Raw genomic sequence first — 20788 nt, 5'->3', positions numbered from 1 at the left:
AAACCCGTGAAACGTCCTACCTGGAAGCACAAGGGCAGCAGATACAGAGAAACAAGGACCACCTGCAAGTTACACTCAGAGGCACACAGCATCCTGACTTGCAAATATGACGCAGAGTCTGTGGCTGGCTCACAATCCTGGAACTCCCTCCCTAACAGCACAGTTTGTGTACAAACATCACATGGACTGCAGTGGCTCAAGAATGAATTCCCCGCCAAATTCTCAAAGATAATTAATTTTGAACATTAAATGCTTCCCAGGCCAGCGACACACATATCCTATATTAATAAAGTTAAAAAAGAAACACATCGTGTTACCGAAGGAGCACACCTGATTTCAGAGCAGAAAACTATGTGTGTGAATGACATCCTGAACATGGGTACTTTTATGCCAGATGTGTGTCTGAATACAGTAAATAGAACCAGCTCACGGTAAACCGCTCAATGTCTATCGGAGGAGTTCACACGTGATGTGTGTGAGTCCCTCCGATGTGTTTGTTCAATATCGGGAAAGGCAGATTTGAAAGGTTTACAGGGAAATCGGTGCAGTCTCGATGGGCCACTGTGGGATTCAATTACTTTTCTTCCATGAATGTATCCGAGATCCTAATGGATTGCTAAATTGTCACTTCTTCAGGAGCAGTAGCAGGGTAAGTATGTTGGGTTATGCGGATATGGCCAGAATGGGACTGTGGTCGGTGCAGACTCGATGGGCTCAATGGCCTCCTTCTGCACTGTAGGGATTCTATGATTCTCCGATCCTGCCCACTTTCCCTCTCCCTCCCGACAGCATTGTGCATGTGCATGCTGACTGCAGCAGCTGAGGCAAACAGCTCAGCACCACCTTTCCCAGGGCAATTATGGGTGGGCAATAAATCCTGGCCTAGCCAGTGATGCCCAAATCCCATGAATGAACACAACAAAAGCACTGAGCACAGTGGTTCCTTCCCATCTCTGAAAAGGAAGATGCTGATTTGTTTATACTCTGTTCTTCTCGTTACATTGCCGGTGTAATTCTGAGCGTAATGAAGATTGTTTGGTAAGTGCTGTCCCACCGCAGAATCACATTGTGGAGCCATGAGCTGCCTGGTGGTGTACATGGTAGGATTTGTCCTCATGGTTCATTGCATCCACTTAGCTATGGTCTGCCCAGGACACACAGTCACTGTGGGAATAATTTCAAAAGTTTCTGTTTCTGGTACTATTCTGTATTTGAATTTGACTGGGGGTAATTCTGAGGGTGTCAATTATAAAGATATATCGGTCAGATGCAACTTTAAGTGCACTGCTGCTTCATTCTGTACCTGTCAGTGGAATTAATTATCTATGTAAGTCTATGATGCTGTTTGAAATTATAGCTTTAATTTGATATTTTTCAGTCACGTCTCACTCTCTTATCTTCCATTAGTATGCTTTTCACTGTGTGTGTCTTGTGCTCTTTCTAAATCTCTCAGTGATATTACTGGTGTGTCAGAATTATTCCCTATCACTCAGACACAGCTCCTGTGAATGAGTGCAGCAAACAGTCTGTATTTTTCAGCTCCTGACACTGAACCTGTGTTTGAGAATTATTCTCTCATCTGTCAGTCTCTAAGGCTGCTCTATTGTGGGATTGACACTGTGATTATCTGATAGTGGGTGAGAATCTGGACTGGGATTTATGGATCCCCCTGTCAGTTGTACTGAGTTGGGGGTGACATGGCCACAACATCTGTCTCTCCTGCTCTGTTTGATTGATGGATTCAAAATTTGTCGTCTTTGGAACAATTTATGCTGTCTGAGACTGTGGAACTGATGAGCTGTCTGTGTCCCTGAGCTCCGTCAGTGACAATGTACGGACTGTGTGTGATAAGGAGCTCGTGACTCTCTTCCCTGTAAATTCCGGAAGAAACATCACATTTATTCCGGTTCCTACAAATATTTGTCTGTTGAAACAAAATACATTTTGTAACTCAAATACAGATTCCGTCAGCTTAATCTCTGTTAATCATCATTGTGAGCGGTTTGTGAGGTGACAGCAAAGGTCAGGCTCGGGTTAGTCACTCTCATGTCAATCCAACTTTGAAGCAATCGGAGAGCCAGAGAAGGAATTGGAAGTTTTTATTGGTTTATAGCTTAAAAATGTCACTCTCTCCTTCCACCGCTGGTGTCGCTGTCTCTCCCTTTCTCGCTCTGTCACTCTCTCCTCCCACCGCTGGTGTCGGTGCCTTTCCCTCTCTTTCGCTCTGTCACTCTCTCCTCACACCGCTGGTGTCGCTGCCTCTTCCTTTCTCTGTCACTCCCTCCGCCCACCTGTGGTGTCGCTGTCAATCCCTCTCTCTCGCTCTGTCACGCTTTCCTCCCACCGCTGGTGTCGCTGCCTCTCCCTCTTTCTCTCTGTCACTCTCTCCTCCCACCATCTTTTCCCTTATTGAGTGAATGAGAAATGTCTTTCTGGAGGATAGAGATTTGTCCCGGTGCAGAATGCTGTGAATGGGACTTCATACCCGCCCCTTACACACACTTTCACATTGAAGGGACAATCAAACTGAACTGAGAGCGGATGTTAAATTCTAGTCTGGGATTTATGATGGACAATGAGGAGAAACACCACATTGGAAGGTAGTTCTTTAGATTTAATGATAACTATATTCACAGTTTCGCAGCAGCAGAATTAAATTCATAATACGATTATTTATTCGTTATTTCGGGTGATCTGGGAGCCGCTCCCGCAACAGAGTACAGACGGAAATGAAAAGGTTATTTTCGGGCTGATCTGTTTATTCCGCAGCTTTCCCAGAGGACGGAATCAGCCAGATTTGTGCACACACAGGACCTGAGTTCATTGCAGCGCTTTAAGATCTGCCTCCCCCCGGCGCTCCCTATTCTCCGGACACAAAGCTGCCTGTTCCACCGGCGGGATCGAGTCGGCGATTCTCTCCAAACCTTCCATTGTAACATTCCCGACAGCTTTCAGGGGAGAGGATCAGAAATCAGCCGTTTCCCTCTGTCCCTGTGAAGCCTGTGTGAAGGGGTTGGTTGGTAATTTCTATGTTTCTGCTTTTCCACTGAGCTGAGATTTGCTCCGTTTTAAATTGCTGAACGAGGTCTGATTACCGCGGGTTATAAATAAGAGATTGAGAAATTCAAACTGTTCCTAAAACCTTCAGAACACCCTCCGTGCTCTCATCCCACGTACTCCCGCGTTGGAGATCTCTACTGCCTCCCGAAGATGCACAAGGCAAACACACCCGGCCGTCCCATCGTATCGGGCAATGGGACCCTGTGCGAGAACCTCTCCGGCTATGTCGAGGGCATCCTGAAACCCATTGTACAAAGAACCCCCAGCTTTTGTCGCGACACGACGGACTTCCTACAGAAACTCGGCACACATGGAGCAGTTGAACCAGGAGCGCTCCTCGTCACAATAGATGTCTCGGCATTCTACACCAGCATCCCCCATGACGATGGCATTGCTGCAACGGCCTCAGTGCTCAGCGCCAACAACTGCCAGTTTCCAGATGCAATTTTACATCTCATCCGCTTCATCCTGGACCACAATATCTTCACCTTCAACAACCAGTTCTTGATCCAGACACACGGAACAGCCATGGGGACCAAATTCGCACCTCAATATGCCAACATCTTCATGCACAGGTTCGAACAAGACTTCTTCACCGCACGGGACCCTCAACCGATGCTATACACGAGATACATCGATGACATTTTCTTACCATGCCTAAAACAGCGCCAGGATTGTGTGAGGGAAAATACAATAAACAGATTATAAAGTGTGAGATTGAAATAGTTTCCTGAACATTCAGGCGTTCCGTTATTTTGTATTTTTCCTGCACTGAAATTGGTGGGTTTTTCCAATTTGAAAATGTGAACCAATCAAAACCTCCCATTTCTTCTCCCTGATCCTCCCATTGGTTACGAATCTGATTGAAATGTGAGTGACCAATCAGAGCTCGAGTCTGGCTGCAGCCTCACAAACCGCTCACAATGATTATTAATAGTGATTAAACTGACGGAATCTGTAGCTTCTCTCTCACCTGTACTTGAATTTTAAAATATATTTTGTTTCCACAGACAAATTATTGAAGGAAAGTGAATAAATGTGATGTCTCCTCCACGCAAGTTACAGGGAAGAGAGTCGCCAGCTCCTTCTCACAGACTGTCCGTACATTGTCAGCTGAGTAAGAGTTGTGAAGAGCAGAGACATCTTATTAGTTCCACAGTCTCTGAGAGCAGAAATAGTTGCAGAAACATTTTCAATCCATCAATCAAACAGAGCAGGAGAGACAGACGTTTGTGTCCACGTGACTTTAAATATCCAACAGGATGGCCGAGTGGTTAAGGCATTGGAGTTAAGATCGAGTGGGTTCGAACCCCATTTGTTATAAACTGTTTTTGATAAAAACTGATGATTACATAGCTCTGCCTCTGTACATTTTGATTTAAAGACACTTGCATGAATTTTTTCCACACCATCTCTTCTGATGGGTAAATAAATCATGCTAATTTTTCTCCATTCAGGCATAAGGACACCTGTCCTTAATTATTTTGTAAGTTGAGTTTGTGTCTTTATATGCCCTGTTGTGAATAGAACTCCCACTCACCTGATGAAAGAGCAGCAAGCGCTCTGAAAGCAAGTGGCTTTTGCTACCAAATAAACCAGTTGGACTTTAACCTGGTGTTGTGAGACTTCTTATTGTGTCCTTGGACTGGCATGGCAGGATAGGTTCAATGGCTTCCTTCTGTGCTGTTATTTTTCTATAATTCTTCCTATGGTTCGATGAGAAAATTCATAACATGAACATTTTTTTAAAAAGCAGCATCAAGGCACAAAGACAAAACACGGTCTCATGTCAGAGGAAGATTCTATGGCATAAGAATGCACACAGAGCATAAAAATACATTTCATCAGAATACATTGAATGAATACTTCAAAATGCTGCTTCGATGATATCACATCATGTTCATTCAAACACATTGCAACAAGCTGGTCATTACTGGGCGTTCTGTATTCCTGGTTATAACAGTTTGGGAATGGAAGGAGCAGGTTCACATCTGCACATTGACAGGATCAAACTGTCTCAGATTGACAGCTCCCAGGACAGGCTTTCCTCTCCTCTCGCTCTGTGCTGTGGATTCTCAGGGATTAATTGGAGTTTCCCAGCTCAGTAACTGTAAAAACCTCTGAGGCCGGCAGTGTCTGCTCCCCAGATTCAGCAGGCTGCAGTCAATGATGAGTTGAGGGAGGTTGACAAACACGGCATCGATAGACACAAGTACAATAGTACGATAATTACAGATTGGAGTGTGGACAATGGTTAGAATGCGAGTGTTTTCAGGTAAAGATACAGACAGCAAGGGTGGAGAGAGGGATAATCACCGGTTAAAGAGGTGTGAATTCTCTCAAATCAGGAGAGTTAGAAGGATTTTGCAAACTCAGAGAGTATGGTGAGGGTTGTGTGTCCTGTGGCTTGAACCCAGGATCCCGGTTGAGGCTTTCATCATGCATGTGGAAGTTGCCTGTCAGCTTCTGCTCGGCGATCCTGCTTTGTCGTGTGCCATGAAGATACCCGAAGATCGGAGGCTGAGTGCCCTTGACTGCGGAAGTCCGATTGGAAGGCAATACTGCAGCCTGGTGAGGCCGCACGCACTTTCCGACGGTCCAGTGATAAGGATTCGGCGCTTTTCACCGCCGTGGCCTGTGTTCGATTCCCAGCCAGGCAAGCTACTTTCCATGCCCAAAACAAAGGAATTTCATTCCCAAAAGAAATTTGGCATGTCAGCTATGATTCTCACCAGCGTTTACAGATGCACCAAAGAAGCATTCTTCCTGAGTCTATCACAGTTTGGTATGGATCCTGCTCTGCCTAATACCGCAAGGAACTACAAAATGTTATAAATGTAGCCCAATCCATCACGCAAACCAGCCTCCCATCAATTGACTCTGTCTACACTCCCCGCTGCCTCGGCAAAACAGCCAGCATAATTAAGGACTCCACGCACCACGGACATACTCTCTTCCACCTTCTTCCGTCGGGAAAAAGATACCAAAGCCAGAGGTCACGTACCAACCGACTCAAGAACAGCTTCTTCCCTGCGGCTATCAGACTTCTGAATGGACTTATCTTGCATTAATTTGATCTTTCTCTCCACTCTATCTATGACTGTAACACTACATTCTGCACTCTCTCCTTTCCTTCCCTGTGAACGGAATGTTTTGTCTGTCGACCGCGCAAGAAGCAATAATTTTCACTGAAGGCGAAAACATGTGACAAAAATAAATCAAATCAAATCAAGTGAAATGAAACAACTGATCAGATCACATCAGACTCTGGCGAAAGGCGTGTTTTTGCGCTGCAGGGATTACGTGGTTCTATGTTGCAGACACTGCTTGGAAATCTGTTTGGTTTTCGAATCCGTGGCCGAACCATGGACAGTAGAGCTTTAATTGAGCTTCTTAAAATTATCATCGGAGACAGAGAATAATTAACTTCAACTTCATGAGTTCAGAAACGGGTTGGAAACTTCGCTCATTTTCCGGTGGCTCACAGAAATATGCACCAATAAGATTTTAACTGAGGCAGCTTTGAGCAAATGTATCTATATCAAACAACTGATGAGATGGTCAAAGCCACAGAAATAATTTTTCCATGATCCTGTGAGATTGGGGATGATATTTTCTGTTTTTGCTCAATCCGCACCTACACCTCGGGCTATACAAAAGACAATAGAATTAAAGAAAAGCATCTGAGCTGTAAAGCACTTTGGAAGTTCCAGCAGTTTGGAGAAAAAAAACGCATTTCGAGACAAGATAAAAGCAAAATACTGCCGCTGCTGGAGTCTGAAACAACAAATGAAAATGCTGGAACATCTCAGCATGTCTGACATCATCTGTGGAGAGAGACCAGCTGAGATTGTCCAGATTGTTCAGATTTCAACACAGGCCGTCTTTCCTCCAGAATTAATAAGAACATGCAGTTTGAAATGAACGGCAAACGCACCTTTCTGTCTCCGCTTGATTCTTGTTTTTTTCATGCATCCATCTCATTCTCTTTCTTGCTAATCCAAAAGTCGGTTGGTGAGAGCCGCTGTTTGCTGCATAAAATGGGACTCCGAATTGGGGAAACGAACTGATCTCGTCCGAACTCAGTTGTCGCTCTGAAAGTGTAAGTGGCAAGTGTACAGTATGCAAAGCATCGCTTCCTCGTTAGTATAGTGGTTAGTGTCCCCGCCTGTCACGCGGGAGACCGGGGTTCAATTCCCCGACGGGGAGCTTGTTGCATTTTTATTATGTCAAATTGTACTCTCTGGTCGACTGAAGTTTGGACATCAGAGAGGGACACAACAGACAAAAATTGTTCACATTATATTGAACCTGGAACGGTGGAATTTCGAAATACTACATCTGTTGGCCATATCATTTTGAAATCTAGCCGTACCCTGCTTTCCTCTGTAATTAAACTAAATCATTTAAATTATGATAAATCAGCAAGGCTATGTTTTTTAAGTGAATGTATTAGTGCCGGTTGGTATTTTATTTTGAACCAAGTAGCATTTTGAATCACTGCTGTTTCGGATAGTAAGGATTGAATATCCAGACTGCAGTCTGCATTACACCTTTTGCTTGTAAGTGAGCATTAAACGCTTAGCACTCCCCCTTTCCTATGTACCTGCACCCGACAACGTCTCCCTGCTCCGTCTCACAAGGCAGCCAACGTCGCACCTCCACTTTGTCTTTTGCCCATGGGAGGCTTATCGTGCCCAGTCCCCATTGTGTTTCACTTTGCTCAGTTATATTGCCCAGATTGCATACAGTTCCAACTTTTCTATTCTCCATTAATAATAAATGAATAAATAGAACCATCCCTTGATTAAACACTGTCAGCTTTTAGGAGGTCATTTTCATGAAGTGCTGTGTGTGATTCCCGCCTTTATGCTTCTGTACAAATTCAGTCAAAGGAAAATTACCCAAATATATCTTCAATTCTGCTTCTCACTCACAAAGAACTGAATAGGTGATAGATACAGTTTCAATAGTAGCTTTAAAAGGTAGAGAATGGATTTACAAATTTAAAATCCAAGGGCGACATCAATGCCTGAAGTGGTTTTCAGGCTGTGGCGACGAGAATAACAATGCACATTCTCAAATTTGGATTGTTCAAAACCATAGAATGAAGCCTCCATTGTGGATGAAGGGAAACTTTAAACTGTGCAGCTGTGCTGTGCTTCAGGAGCTTGTTTTCCAGAAATCTCCATTAATCGAAAATGCTGCCTCATCCGCTGAGCATTTCCAGCATTTTCTGTTTTTGTTTCAGATTTCCAGCTTCCAGCTTTGCGTTGTGTTCTGTGCAGATGTTTCACTGGAACATGGAACAGGTTCTGATCAGCCCTGTGACAGATAGAGTAGAATGTGTCTCCCGGCTATCAAGCCTGCGAGATTTGCTTCCAAGCTGTACAGGAGAATGAGGAAGAGAGAAAGGGAGGATCATTCTGTGATGGACACATTTCCTGTATAAAGCTATATATTTCCACAGCTGTCTCAACAGACATAAGATGTTCCAACACGAGTTGCAATCAATGAAGTTCCTCTTCACAGTTCTTGACGCTTTAACTATGAGATTATTGAACTTAAGAATCGTTTCTACATTGTCAAAAATCCATATATGGACAAGTAAAATAAGCTTCCGGCACTCGGCTCTGTGGCGCAATGGATAACGCGTAAGACTTCAAAATAATGGTAAGTTAGGCATTTAAAGCTTGTGGGTTCGAATCCCACCAGAGTCCAATTTCTGATCAGATTAGTGGCAAACAGTTGGCTGTTTCATTGATGTGATTCAGCTTCGGCACCGACATTTCCTGCTCTGCCATCTCTCCGTGCTGTTTCTGTTAACTCGGCTCCCAGGGAACCATTGACTCGAGAATAAATCGCAAACGCCGGGGGCTTTCTTTAAGTTTGATACAACGTTCGCTGGTTGGGTTAGAAATAGTAACTTCTTTTTCAATTAGATATTTCACTTCTTTTGGAAGATAAAAAAGATTAAAGAACACACACGCAACAACACAATTTATAAATAGCTACAATCAATAAATAAATATCAGTGCCCTGCAACAACATTCTGATGTGTCTGCTGCGCTTGTCCTTCCAGGCTGTCGTAGTCGTGGGTTTGGAAGCTGCTGGCAAAGGAGCCTTGCTGAGTTGCTGCAGTGCATCGTGGAGATGGTGCCCACTGCTGTAGTGGAGGGAGTGAATATTTATGCTTGGGAAGCGAAAGAAGTGGGAAGCTTTGTCCTGGATGGTGCCAAACGTCTGCAGTGCTGTTCAAGCTGCACTCACCCAGGCAAGTTATCTCAGGAAACCAACTGCTGCTCTTTACTCCCACAGTCCAAGGATGAGCAGGTTGGGTGGATTGGCCATGCGAGATTGCTCCTTGGTCTTCAAGGTGCTTGTATAGGTAGATTAGCAGGGTGGATGTGTGGCGCCGTGGGGATAGGTCCTGTGTGCGATTCTCTGTTGGAGAATCGATACAGACTCGATGGGAAAAATGGTCTCCTTCAGCACTGTTGGGATTGTATGATTGTAAGGCCATTCGACTGTGTTAGAAATTTCCTGAGGAAAAAAAATGGAAAGCTGTATTTGTAGAATTTACAACATTGGGTTTATTGCAGGTTATTTTTTTCTCTGCATGATGATGAAAATACCGGGATCATGTCAATAAATAGTAGACATATCTGTGGGGAGTCTTGAAATATGTATTTGTTTCATCTTTGTAGATCATCCACTGTAAAGGTAAAGACAATATTGACTAGCAAGGGTGGGACATTGTGACTTGCACAATTGCACTGATCACTTGAAAGGACTCAAGGTTCTCGCTGGGATTTGAAACCGGGATCTACCGGTTTACGAGGCTGGTGCATTGCTCTATTTGCTCAAGTCAACAAAGAGCCAATTCCCGCCCTTCGTGTTCCTTGCAAGAAGGCGCTATGATTGAGAGGTCTGAGCAACATGAACTATGCAATTGGAGGATTTCATCCTGGCGACAGGAATAATTCTTCACAGCTGCTTTCGGAGCTGCTGAATATTTCCAGCATTTCCTGTATCTGATTTTGTACCTTCATTACAGGAGTTCATTTACTGACAACCCAAAACTTGTCTCTTGGACGCAGCACCAGACAGAGCTTTTCTGTGATCTTCACGCACACAAGTTCACCCTTCACTTTCCTACACACGTGCTTTAAAATCGACTGTTTTTACGCTGAACACCCTGCGGCATTGATTACAGAATCATAGAAGCCCTATAGTGCAGAAAGAGGCCATTTGGCCCATTTGCCTCCAAATCTCACCCCACCCTCCATCCGCACACCAGAGTCTCAGTGGTACAAGTGTATCGGAGGAATTCACAAAGACAAGGGATCACCGTATTTATGAGGGAATATAAAGGATTAATCCAAACTCACAAACAGACTGATTATGTGAGAATCTCTCTCTCTCTCTCTCTCTCTCTCTCTCTCACACACACACACACACAGCCACGGCAGATGGTGAAACTTGACATCAATAAAAACATCTGGAATTAAAAGTCCAATGACCACGACTCGATTTTCATAAAATAACACAGCTGGTTCACTAATGTCCTTTAAGGAATGATTTGTTACCTGGTCTGGACCTAAATGTGGCTCCCCGACCCACAGCAATGTGGTTGACCCTGAGCTGCCCTCTGAGGCCACCTATCAAGCTGCTCAGTTCAAGGACAATTTAGGATGGGCAATAATTGCGGGCCCAGCCAGCGACACCCACATCCCAGGAATCAATAAAGAAAATTAATCAGTGATTTAAAATGAGGGGATACAGAAAGTCAGTGTCAAAAATTGACAGATACAGAATTAATTTATAAACTATTTGACAGTTCCGGAAGCTGACAGTCAGAACAAGTCACTTGTACACGCACAGTTCAGCTGACAGAATCAGAAAGATCCCAATCCTCATTGAGCAGCAGACAATGCAAAGCACAGTCTGAATGCAGACAGACGCACCAGAGAGAGCATTAATTCTGGTTGCATCACAGCTTGCTGTGGCTCCTGCTCTGGCCAAGACCGCAAAAAAACCACAAAGTGTCGTGAAAGAAACCAGTCCATCACGCAAACCAGCCTCCCATCTATTGACACTTCCCGCTGCCTTGGAAAAGCAGCCAGTTTTATCATGGAGCGACGCAGCCTGGTCACGCTCTCTTCCACCGGCTTCCGTCGAGAAAAAACTACAAAAGTCTGAGGACAGGCACTAACCAACGAAAGAACAGTTTCTTCCCTGCTGCCATCAGAATTTTGATTGGACTTATCTTGTAGTAATTTGTTTTTTCTCGATCAGAGATGAATGGGACACGGTTGAGCGCCCAGTCAAACACCGAGGGTGTGGTTGGAGTCACCCTGGTTTCAGGAAGCTGGAGTCCATGTCAGGAGCGCTGCTTTGGAAAGAGGCATCAGGGGAACAGTTGCGACAGAGGTTCAGAAGCCAGGAGAATGGGGATGGCGTCCTTACAGGGCGCGGGGAATGAAGATTTGTACTCGACGTGTGAGTCGGTAGGGTTTTAATTACTGGTGGTCAGTCTGTGTAGAATTGGAAACAGAGAGGTCAAGGAAGGGTAGGGAAGCGTCAGAGATGGACCATGTGAATGTGCGACGGTGGAAACTGGAAGGAAAGTAGCTATTTTTTTTGTCCAGGTGCAGACGAGAGCAGGACGCGGCACCGATACAGTCATCGATGCAGCCGATTAATTTCGCTACTTTCCATGCTGCTATCTAACAATTGCAGGTTCGAGTCCTTTCTCTTTATACAGAAATCTGGTGGAACCTCCTGAAAACCGAGCTCTCGCCCGTTAACTGAAATCCACCGTTAGTTCCAAACAGAATTACTTTCCTTGTAACTTTGTTCATTTAATTCTCACTTATCTTAGTATTTTTAGATTAGAACTATTCCACGATGTATGTTTGATCTGGATAAATTGTTAATGTTCCAAACTACAACAAAATGATTTGCATCAATCGGCGAATTGAAATTCTGCGGCGGGAATTCTAATCTCCTCAGGAAGAGGTTTAATACTGAGCTGAATGAACTGTTTTTGTTTGCAGGGATAAAAGGTGATGTCACTGGGCTGGTAATCCAGAGGCCCGCGCTAATCTTTGGGGACACGGAGTAAATCCCACCATGGCAGCTGGTGAAATTCAAATTCACTGATTTAACACATCGGCACATGGATAGAAAACAGAAACAGGAGGAGGCCATTCGCCCCAAACAAACCTGGAATTGAAAGCAACCCTCAGAAATGGCGGCCTTGAAATTTCCGTCCATTGTTTTCCCACAGAAAACATCTTCACAGAACAACAGAGAACATTTCACACAAAGGGAAAACTTCTGCTCAAGACGGATCATATTTACAAACCAGGAACACATTTACACAACAGGGAAGAATTTGTCAGAACCACAGTGAAGATCTGTCAACGACAGAGTCATAGTTCCAAACAGAGAGAACAGTTACACAGCAGAGAGCACAGTTACACAACAGAGCATACAATTCAAAAGGGCCTATCTTTGTGTAACAGAAAATCCCTTTTCATATATAATCAGCTTTTCCATCTCAGTATCTTGCTGGTTTGCTCGAAGCTTTTCTGTCTCTCATTGTGTGTGTGTCCTAATAGTCTTTTACTGCTGTTCTGTCTGTCTTTCTCTGTCTCTTACATTCGCGGTGATGTTATGTGTTATTATCCAGCCATTGTGAACTTCCCAACACATGGGCCTTGTTTGAAATAAAAAGATACAGTGAATCGTTTCCTGGCTCGCGGGCAGCAGTAATAAGCAGGGAGGCATCAACTTTCGAAGCAGAGTGGCGCAGTGGAAGCGTGCTGTGCCCATAACCCAGAGGTCGCTGGATCAAAACGATCCTCTGCTATCACGTACTCACTCCATCAAGAAGAAGCATTCTGCTGTTGCCCAAGGGCAAATCTGGGCTTTCTCGACAGTAAATTTGCTTCATCACCTTGATTTCCATTAACGAGTAGCACAGCGTATTTGTCTCAGTTGGTTGGACAGTTTATTCAGCCAACAGCGCGGGATCAATTCCCGTATCGGTTGAGATTGTTCATGAAGGCCGCGCCTTCTCAGCCTTGCTCTTTGCCTGAGGTGTGAATTCTCCGCTCAAATCACCACCAGTCAGCTCTACCCATTGATGGCTCCCAGAAACAACTGGGACTGTGTACCTTGCTTCAATTTTACAAACAATGGACGAATCATATCTCTGACACATTGTTTAAATATGAAAGCGTGCTAAAAATAAGCTGAACATGCGAACTGGATCATCCCAAAAATTTCATTTGGATCATAGTTTTGGAATTTGTCATTTCAGAAACAATCGCAAAGAAACCAAAATCCAAAGACATACGCAGAAAAGCTCCATCATTCGAACATGCAGCCCGTTACTCTGAAGTCAGACGCTCTACCGTTGCGCTACAAACTCACAGCATTGACTGCTTTTTACATCAGGGTCATGTTCGGTTAATTCAAAACCAAACCGGGACCAGAGAGGTTAACTGCCTCTCTCTTTACGTTCTCTGGATTTACATCAAATGGAAAAGTAACAGCGAATCAAGATTAACGAGAAAGCAGAAAGGCAACATTTTCCTGCGGGAGAAATGTGTTCTTTGTTACGGATGTTAAAACAGTTGGGGAGCAATCACTGCATGATGAGGTAGCCGAGTGGTTAAGGCGATGAACACAATCCATTGTGTTCTGTACGCGTGGGTTCGAATCCCATCCTCGTCGGTTGTGGATTTGTTCTAGCGCCTTATTGCCTGTGAACTGATGATTCATTCAGCGTATTGAGGATCACGGAACCAAATGAAGCTTGGACACACAGGCTTGAGGGGTGAATAGTCCAGAACAATTCCACGTTCCCATATTTTCAATCCGATGAGGAAGCTCGAGCTGACATTCAATTCAGGGCACCAGTTTTGGACAGGAGTAAACTTGTGGTTTCAGAACCTCCAAAGCAGACGCCAGCTTCATTTGCGGCCCGAAAAGCAGATTTTGTCTTGCTTAGCCATGAGTGCCGTATTAGCTGGATTGGCCATGCTACAAAAGTCCCTCAGTGTCAGGGGACACTGTGAGGTTACGAGGATACAGGCTGGGTGGGATTGTTGTCGGTGCAGGCCCGATGGGCCGAATGTTCTCGTTCTGCCCTGTCGGCATTCTATGAAGTTCGAGGCGGCAGCTTCACTTCTCCGAGAGCATTGATACGCCAGTTCCTAATTTCTTCAAACTTTACCTAAAAAGCCGACTTCGATGAGATTCTGACCCACAACTTTTGAATGTTTCACCAGACAACCTTCTCTCTTCCACCTTCTTCCATCGGAAAAAGATACAACAGTCTGGGGTCACCTACCAACCGACTCAAGGATAGGCACATGGAGCGCACAGGATGATAGGGAGTGGGATAGCTTGATCTTGGTTTCAGATAAAGCTCGGCACAACATCGTGGGCCGAAGGGCCTGTTCTGTGCTGTACTGTTCTATGTTCTATGTTCAAGAACAGCTTCTGCCCTGCTGCCAGCAGACCTCTGAATGGACCTCCCTTGCATTAAGTTGATCTTTTTCGACACCCTAGCTATGACAGGATTTATTCCCACTTGGAAATAAGTGGACGTATCAGTGAGAGGCAACATGGTTTTGTGAAGGGGAGGTCGTGTCTCACGAACTTGATCGACTTTTTCGACGAAGTGACGAAGATGATTGATGAGGGTAGGGCAATGGATGTTGTCTACATGGACTTCAGTAAGGCCTTTGACAAGGTCCCTCATGGCAGAATGGTGCAGAAGGTGAAATCAGAGGTGAGTTGGCAAGGTGGATACAAAACTGGCTCGGTCATAGAAGACAGAGGGTTGCAGTGGAAGGGTACATTTCTGAATGGAGGGCTGTGAAAAGTGGTGTTCATGATGTGGAGATGCCGGCGTTGGACTGGGGTAAACACAGTAAGAGTTTTGTGGAGATGGCGGCGTTGGACTGGGGTAAACACAGTAAGAGTACAAGTGGTGTTCCTCACGGATCAGTGCTGGGACCTTTGCTGTTTGTAATATATATAGAAATGATTTGGAGGAAAATGTAATTGGATTGATTAGTAACTTTGCGGACGACACAAAGGTTGGTGGATTTGTGGATAGCAATGAGGACCATCAGAGGATACAGCAGGATATAGATCGGTTGGAGACTTGGGCGGAGAGATGGCAGATGGAGTTTAATCCGGACAAATGTGAGGTAATGCATTTTGGAAGGTCTAATACAGAAAGGAAATATACAGTAAATGGCAGAACCCTTAGGAGTATTGATAGGCAAAAGGATCTGGGTGAACAGGTACACAGTTCACTGAAAGTGGCAATGCAGGTGGAGAAGGTATTCAAGAAGGCATACGGCATGTTTGCCTTCATCAGCTGGGGTATTGAGTTTAAAAACTGGCAAGTCATGTTGCAGCTTTATAGAACCTGAGTTAGGCCGCACTTGGAATATAGTGTTCAATTCTGGTTGCCACTCTACCAGAAGGATGTGGAGGCTTTGGAGAGGGTACAGAAACGATTTACCAGGATGTTGCCTGGTATGGAGGGCATTAGCTATGAGGAGAGGTTGGAGAAACTTGGTTTGTTCTCACTGGAGCGACGGAGGTTGAGGGGCCACCTGATAGACGTCTACAAGATTATGAGAGGCATGGACAGAGTGGATAGTCAGAAGCTTTTTCCCAGGGTGGAATAGTCAATTACTAGAGGGCATAGGTTTAAGGTGCGAGGGGCAAGGTTTAAAAGAGATGTACGAGCAGACTTTTTGCAGAGAGAGTGGAACTCGTTGCCGGGGGAGGTAGTGGAAGCAGATACGGTGGTGACTTTTAAGGGGCGTCTTGACAAGTACATGAATGAGATGGGAATGGAGAGATGTGGTCCCCGGAAGGGTGGAGGGTTTCAGTTAAGTCGGGCAGCATGGTCGGTGCAGGCTTGGAGGGCCGAAGGGCCTGTTCCTTTGCTGTAATTTTCTTTGTTCTTTGTTTTTTATTCTTTGTTCTATGATTCTACATTCTGCATTCTCTCCTTTCCTTCTCTATGAACGGTATGCTTTGTCTCCACAGCGCACAAGAAAAATACTTTTCACTGTGTACTAATACATGTGACAAGAAGAAATCAAATCAAATTAAATAAAACAATGATGAGAAGTCCTACATGCCATTCTTTGCGCCACAGATCCGCAGCTGCAGCGCTCATACTGCAACAAAGAGTGATCAGAGCAGAAAGTGGATCTTGCTGAAATAATAGGCCAATTCCAATTGGTTTCAGTTCAACATTTAAGCAAACGAGCAAATAAACGCAACACGTCCTGATAGGGAAAGGGTATCGTGGGGAAAATAATCCGCCGTGGGGGCGGCGGGGGGGGGGGGGGGGGGGGCGGTGGGGGGGCGGTGGTGGTGGGGTGGTGGATCCTGTTTTGTGGTCTACATTGGGACAAACGTTATCTCTGTGAAATCGATTCTAAACATGAAATGTTCACTGATTTCTCATGATTAACTATAATCCTCTTTTACTAACATTGGCAAGACTAGGAAAAAGGACTAGGTTGGGGATTATCAGGAACGAGAAAATAAATTTAAGAACAGGTCCTCAAGGGTTATAATCTCTGGATTATTACCCGAGCCACATAAAAATTGGTATCGGGTTCATTGGCATAATGTAAGATTCATTGGACTGAAGCCTGGGGCTGATCATAGGTTCAAGGTGACCGGGGTGGTGGGGGGCGGGGGGGGGGGCGGTGCGTGGGGAGGTTTAACACGGGTATCAGAAGGACGTATTTTACGCAGAGGGTGGTGGGGGCCTGGAATGCGCTGCCGGGCAAGGTGGTGGAGGCGGACACACTGGGAACGTTTAAGGCTTATCTAGATAGCCACATGAACGGAGTGGGAATGAAGGGATACAAAAGAATGGTCTAGTTTGGACCAGGGAGCGGCGCGGGCTTGGAGGGCCGAAGGATCTGTTCCTATGCTGTATTGTTCTTTGTTATGAGGAGTGATTAGACAAATGAGGGCCTTTTTCTTTGGGGTTTGATTGCATTTTTCAGGATGTGATGGTGGAGGTCAATAGAACATAGAACAGTATAGCACAGAACAGACCCTTCGGCCCACTCCCTATCATCCTGGTGTGCTCCATGTGCCTATCCAATAACCGCTTAAATGTTCCTAAAGTGTCTGACTCCACTATCACTGCAGGCAGTCCATTCCACACCCCAACCACTCTCTGCGTAAAGAACCTACCTCTGATATCCTTCCTATATCTCCCACCATGAACCCTATAGTTATGCCCCCTTGTAATAGCTCCATCCACCCGAGGAAATAGTCTTTGAACGTTCACTCTATCTATCCCCTTCATCATTTTGTAAACCTCTATTAAGTCTCCCCTCAGCCTCCTCCGCTCCAGAGAGAACAGCCCTAGCTCCCTCAACCTTTCCTCATAAGACCTACTCTCCAAACCAGGCAGCATCCTGGTAAATCTCCTCTGCACTCTTTCCAGCGCTTCCACATCCTTCTTATAGTGAGGTGACCAGAACTGCACACAATATTCCAAATGTGGTCTCACCAAGGTCCTGTACAGTTGCAGCATAACCCCACGGCTCTTAAACTCCAACCCCCTGTTAATAAAAGCTAACACACTATAGGCCTTCTTCACAGCTCTATCCACTTGAGTGGCAACCTTTCGAGATCTGTGGATATGGACCCCAAGATCTCTCTGTTCCTCCACAGTCTTCAGAACCCTACCTTTGACCCTGTAATCCACATTTAAATTAGAGAGGAATGATTTCTGCTGGTGGGGGCTGGGAGGACCCTGAGACCTGGTTTGCGGGGAGGATGGGTAGAGAGAGGGGGTCAGAGTTTAACACCGGGAGACAGACCGGACAGGAGAGAAGCTGGGTAACACTTGAGGCTGCTCCAAGTTTGGGAATCTTGGCCTCCCCCAAAAGAGAATCCGTGAATTGTTAACCCAAGATCGATAGCCTCTTGTTAACAGTGGTTATTAGGGGTGAGGGGGTAAAGGTGTGAAGGTGGAGATTGGAAACCAAGCCGTCTTCACCTTCCTGAATAACACAGCTGGCTCGAGGGACTGAATGGACTTATCCAGCTCCCATGCCTTGCGAGCAGATATCTCACAGCACTTTGGGGGCTGCAGAAGGTTACAGAGATAGGGAGGATTGTAGTGGTTGGTGGAGGTAGGAGAGAAAACAATTGTTGTACTGTCTAGAAGAGGTTACAGAAAGAGTGAGGGGTGTAGGAGCTGGAGGCGATTATAGAGATAGAGAGGGTTGTAGTGACTGGAAGGCATTACAGAGATAGTGAGGTTCGTAGAGGCTGGAGGAGGCTACAGATATAGGGAGGGGCATACGGCCTGGAGGAGGTTACAGACATAGGGTGGGATGTAGGGGGCTGGAGGAAGTTACCAAGATAGGGAAGGTGTAGGAGCTGGAGGAGGCTACCCAGACAGGGCGGGTGTAGAATGTGGAGGAGGTTACACAGATAGAGAGCGGTGTAGGCAGCTGGAGGACGTTACAGCCATAAAAAAGGTTGGTGGGGCTGCAAGATGTTACAAATATAGGGAGGGGTGTAGGGGCTGGAGGAGGTTACAGAGATATTGTGATAGAGATATACAGGGATATAGATATGCAGAAATGAAGATATTTTATTTCCGATTTTTCAAACAACAAGAGGAAATAGATTAATTCGCGATAAATTCGCTGGCAGTATTCCGATGGATTTAAAATTAATCTCGAGAGAGGTATTAATGGTGGCCTACGTAACCCAGGATGCAGCGCGGTAGTGAATACGGTCTATCTCGTTCCGAATGGTTCACACTGCGCAGGCGCTATTTGGCCTCGCCCCGGAAGACCGTCCATCTACGTGGGGCATGCGCAGTGCGGCTCTCGGAAGCTGAGCGGAACTATGCAGGAGCTGCAACAGCGAGTCTCAGCTGCTCTCAGAGCCCGAATCAAAGCCACCGGGTCCGGCGAGGCCATCCTCACCGCCCCACATGGAATAGTGTGAGTGAGGGGAAACAGAGTAGTGGTGAATGGTTGTTTTTCAGACTGGAGGAAGTGGAGTTCCCCAGGGCTCGGTGTTAGGAGCCCTGCTCTTCCTGATATATATTAATGACACTCACTTGGTGTACAGGACACAAGCTCAACATTTCCACACGCCACCAAACTTGGAGGCATCGGCAACTGTGAGGAGGAAAGTGGGAAACTTCAAAAGGACACAGGCAGTTTGGTGGAATAGGAGTGGTGCAGTGGTTAGCACTGCTGTCTCACAATGCCAGGTTCAATTCCTGGCTTGGGTCACTGCGGAGTCTGCACACAATCTCTCTGTGTCTGCATAGGTTTCCTCCCAGAGTCTGAAAAACGTGCTGGTTAGGTGCATTGGTCATGCTTAATCCTCCCTCAGTGTACCCAATCAAGCACCGGAGCGTGGTGGCCAGAGGATTTTCACAAAAACTTCATTGCAGTGTTAATGTAAGCCTACTTCTAACATTAATAAATAAACAAACTTTAAAACTGGCAGTGAGGAAACTTCCAGCACTGATTGCCCTGTGGCTGCCCCTGGGGGGGTCATGTCCGCTCTCAGTGCCTGGGGAAGTCAGTGTGTTGGATAGAGCGCTTTCTGGGGTGCAGGGAATTGTTTTTGTTCATTCACGTGATGTGGGTGTCGTTGGCTTGTTAGGCCATTTCAGAGGGGATTTAAGAGTCAGCCACATTGCTGTGTGTCTGGAGTCACCTGTTGGCCAGGGCAGGTCATGTAGGCAGATTTCCTTCCCGAAAGGGACATCAATGAATCAAATGGGTTTTTTACAGCATGGCCATCATTCGGCTTTTGATTCCAGATTTTTATTGAGTTCATATTTCACTCTTTGCTGTGGTGATATTCAGGTCCCATTGCATTACACTGGATCTCTGGATCACTAGTCCAGCGACAATACCACTACGCCATCATGTGGGAACTGTGGCTGCCATTAGCAGATATCAATAAGTGTTTTATTGCAGGATGATTGTCAGTGAGCTGAAACATGAACTCAGTTTCTCTCTCCACAGATACTGCCTGAGCCCATGTGTGTTCCCAGAATTTTCACCTTGTTTCAGATTTCCAGTGTCCACATAATTTTACCGGTGAATCATTGCAGCTGTTGCTCAGAAAACTGAAGCCAGAAATAGACAAATGAAAAACCATTTTTAATTAGGGTGGATGTTGGACGTGGCAGTCAGTCGCTCACCTTCTGTGAAGGTATGTTCTTGTTGGCTGATTTTGAACTGGATTGTAAATTGAGGAGATGCTGATGGATTTGTGATAAAAGATCACTAACTGTTTCCTACACAGTGACAGAGACATTGCATGCTCACGTATGATGGACAGAGAATCAAATCCACGCAGATGCAATATCAGACTGAGTTAATTCCACACTGAAATACAGTAACAGAGACTGACAGACACAGAGTGAGTCCCACACTGACATAAAATCAGAAAAGAAAATGGAGCAGGAGAAGGCCATTCAGCCCATTAGGCCTGCTCTGCCATTCAATAAGATCATTGCTGATCTGATTGTGCCTCAACTCCTCTTTCCTGCCTGTCCCCACAATGCTTGACTTTCTGATAAATCAAAACTATGAATAACTCAGACTTGAATCTATTCAATGACCCAACCTCCACTTTCTCAGTAATAGTGAATTATCAAGATCATAAA

General features: G+C 45.4%; 1 protein-coding gene and 1 non-coding gene across 2 annotated transcripts in view; one reads left to right on the top strand and one right to left on the bottom strand.

Annotated features, from left to right (window-relative positions):
- Positions 1 to 20788, bottom strand: part of LOC144482281 (uncharacterized) — a 319714-nt gene that overhangs the window by 62138 nt on the left and 236788 nt on the right. The window lies entirely within an intron of this gene.
- Positions 7198 to 7269, top strand: trnad-guc (transfer RNA aspartic acid (anticodon GUC)). Its single transcript has one exon. It is a non-coding gene; the product is annotated as a tRNA-Asp (tRNA).

Source organism: Mustelus asterias, unplaced genomic scaffold (assembly GCF_964213995.1).
Source record: "Mustelus asterias unplaced genomic scaffold, sMusAst1.hap1.1 HAP1_SCAFFOLD_35, whole genome shotgun sequence".
Lineage (NCBI taxonomy): Eukaryota > Metazoa > Chordata > Chondrichthyes > Carcharhiniformes > Triakidae > Mustelus > Mustelus asterias.
The sequence above is the reverse complement of the archived record's forward strand: the minus strand, read 5'-3'. Positions and strand labels throughout refer to the sequence as shown.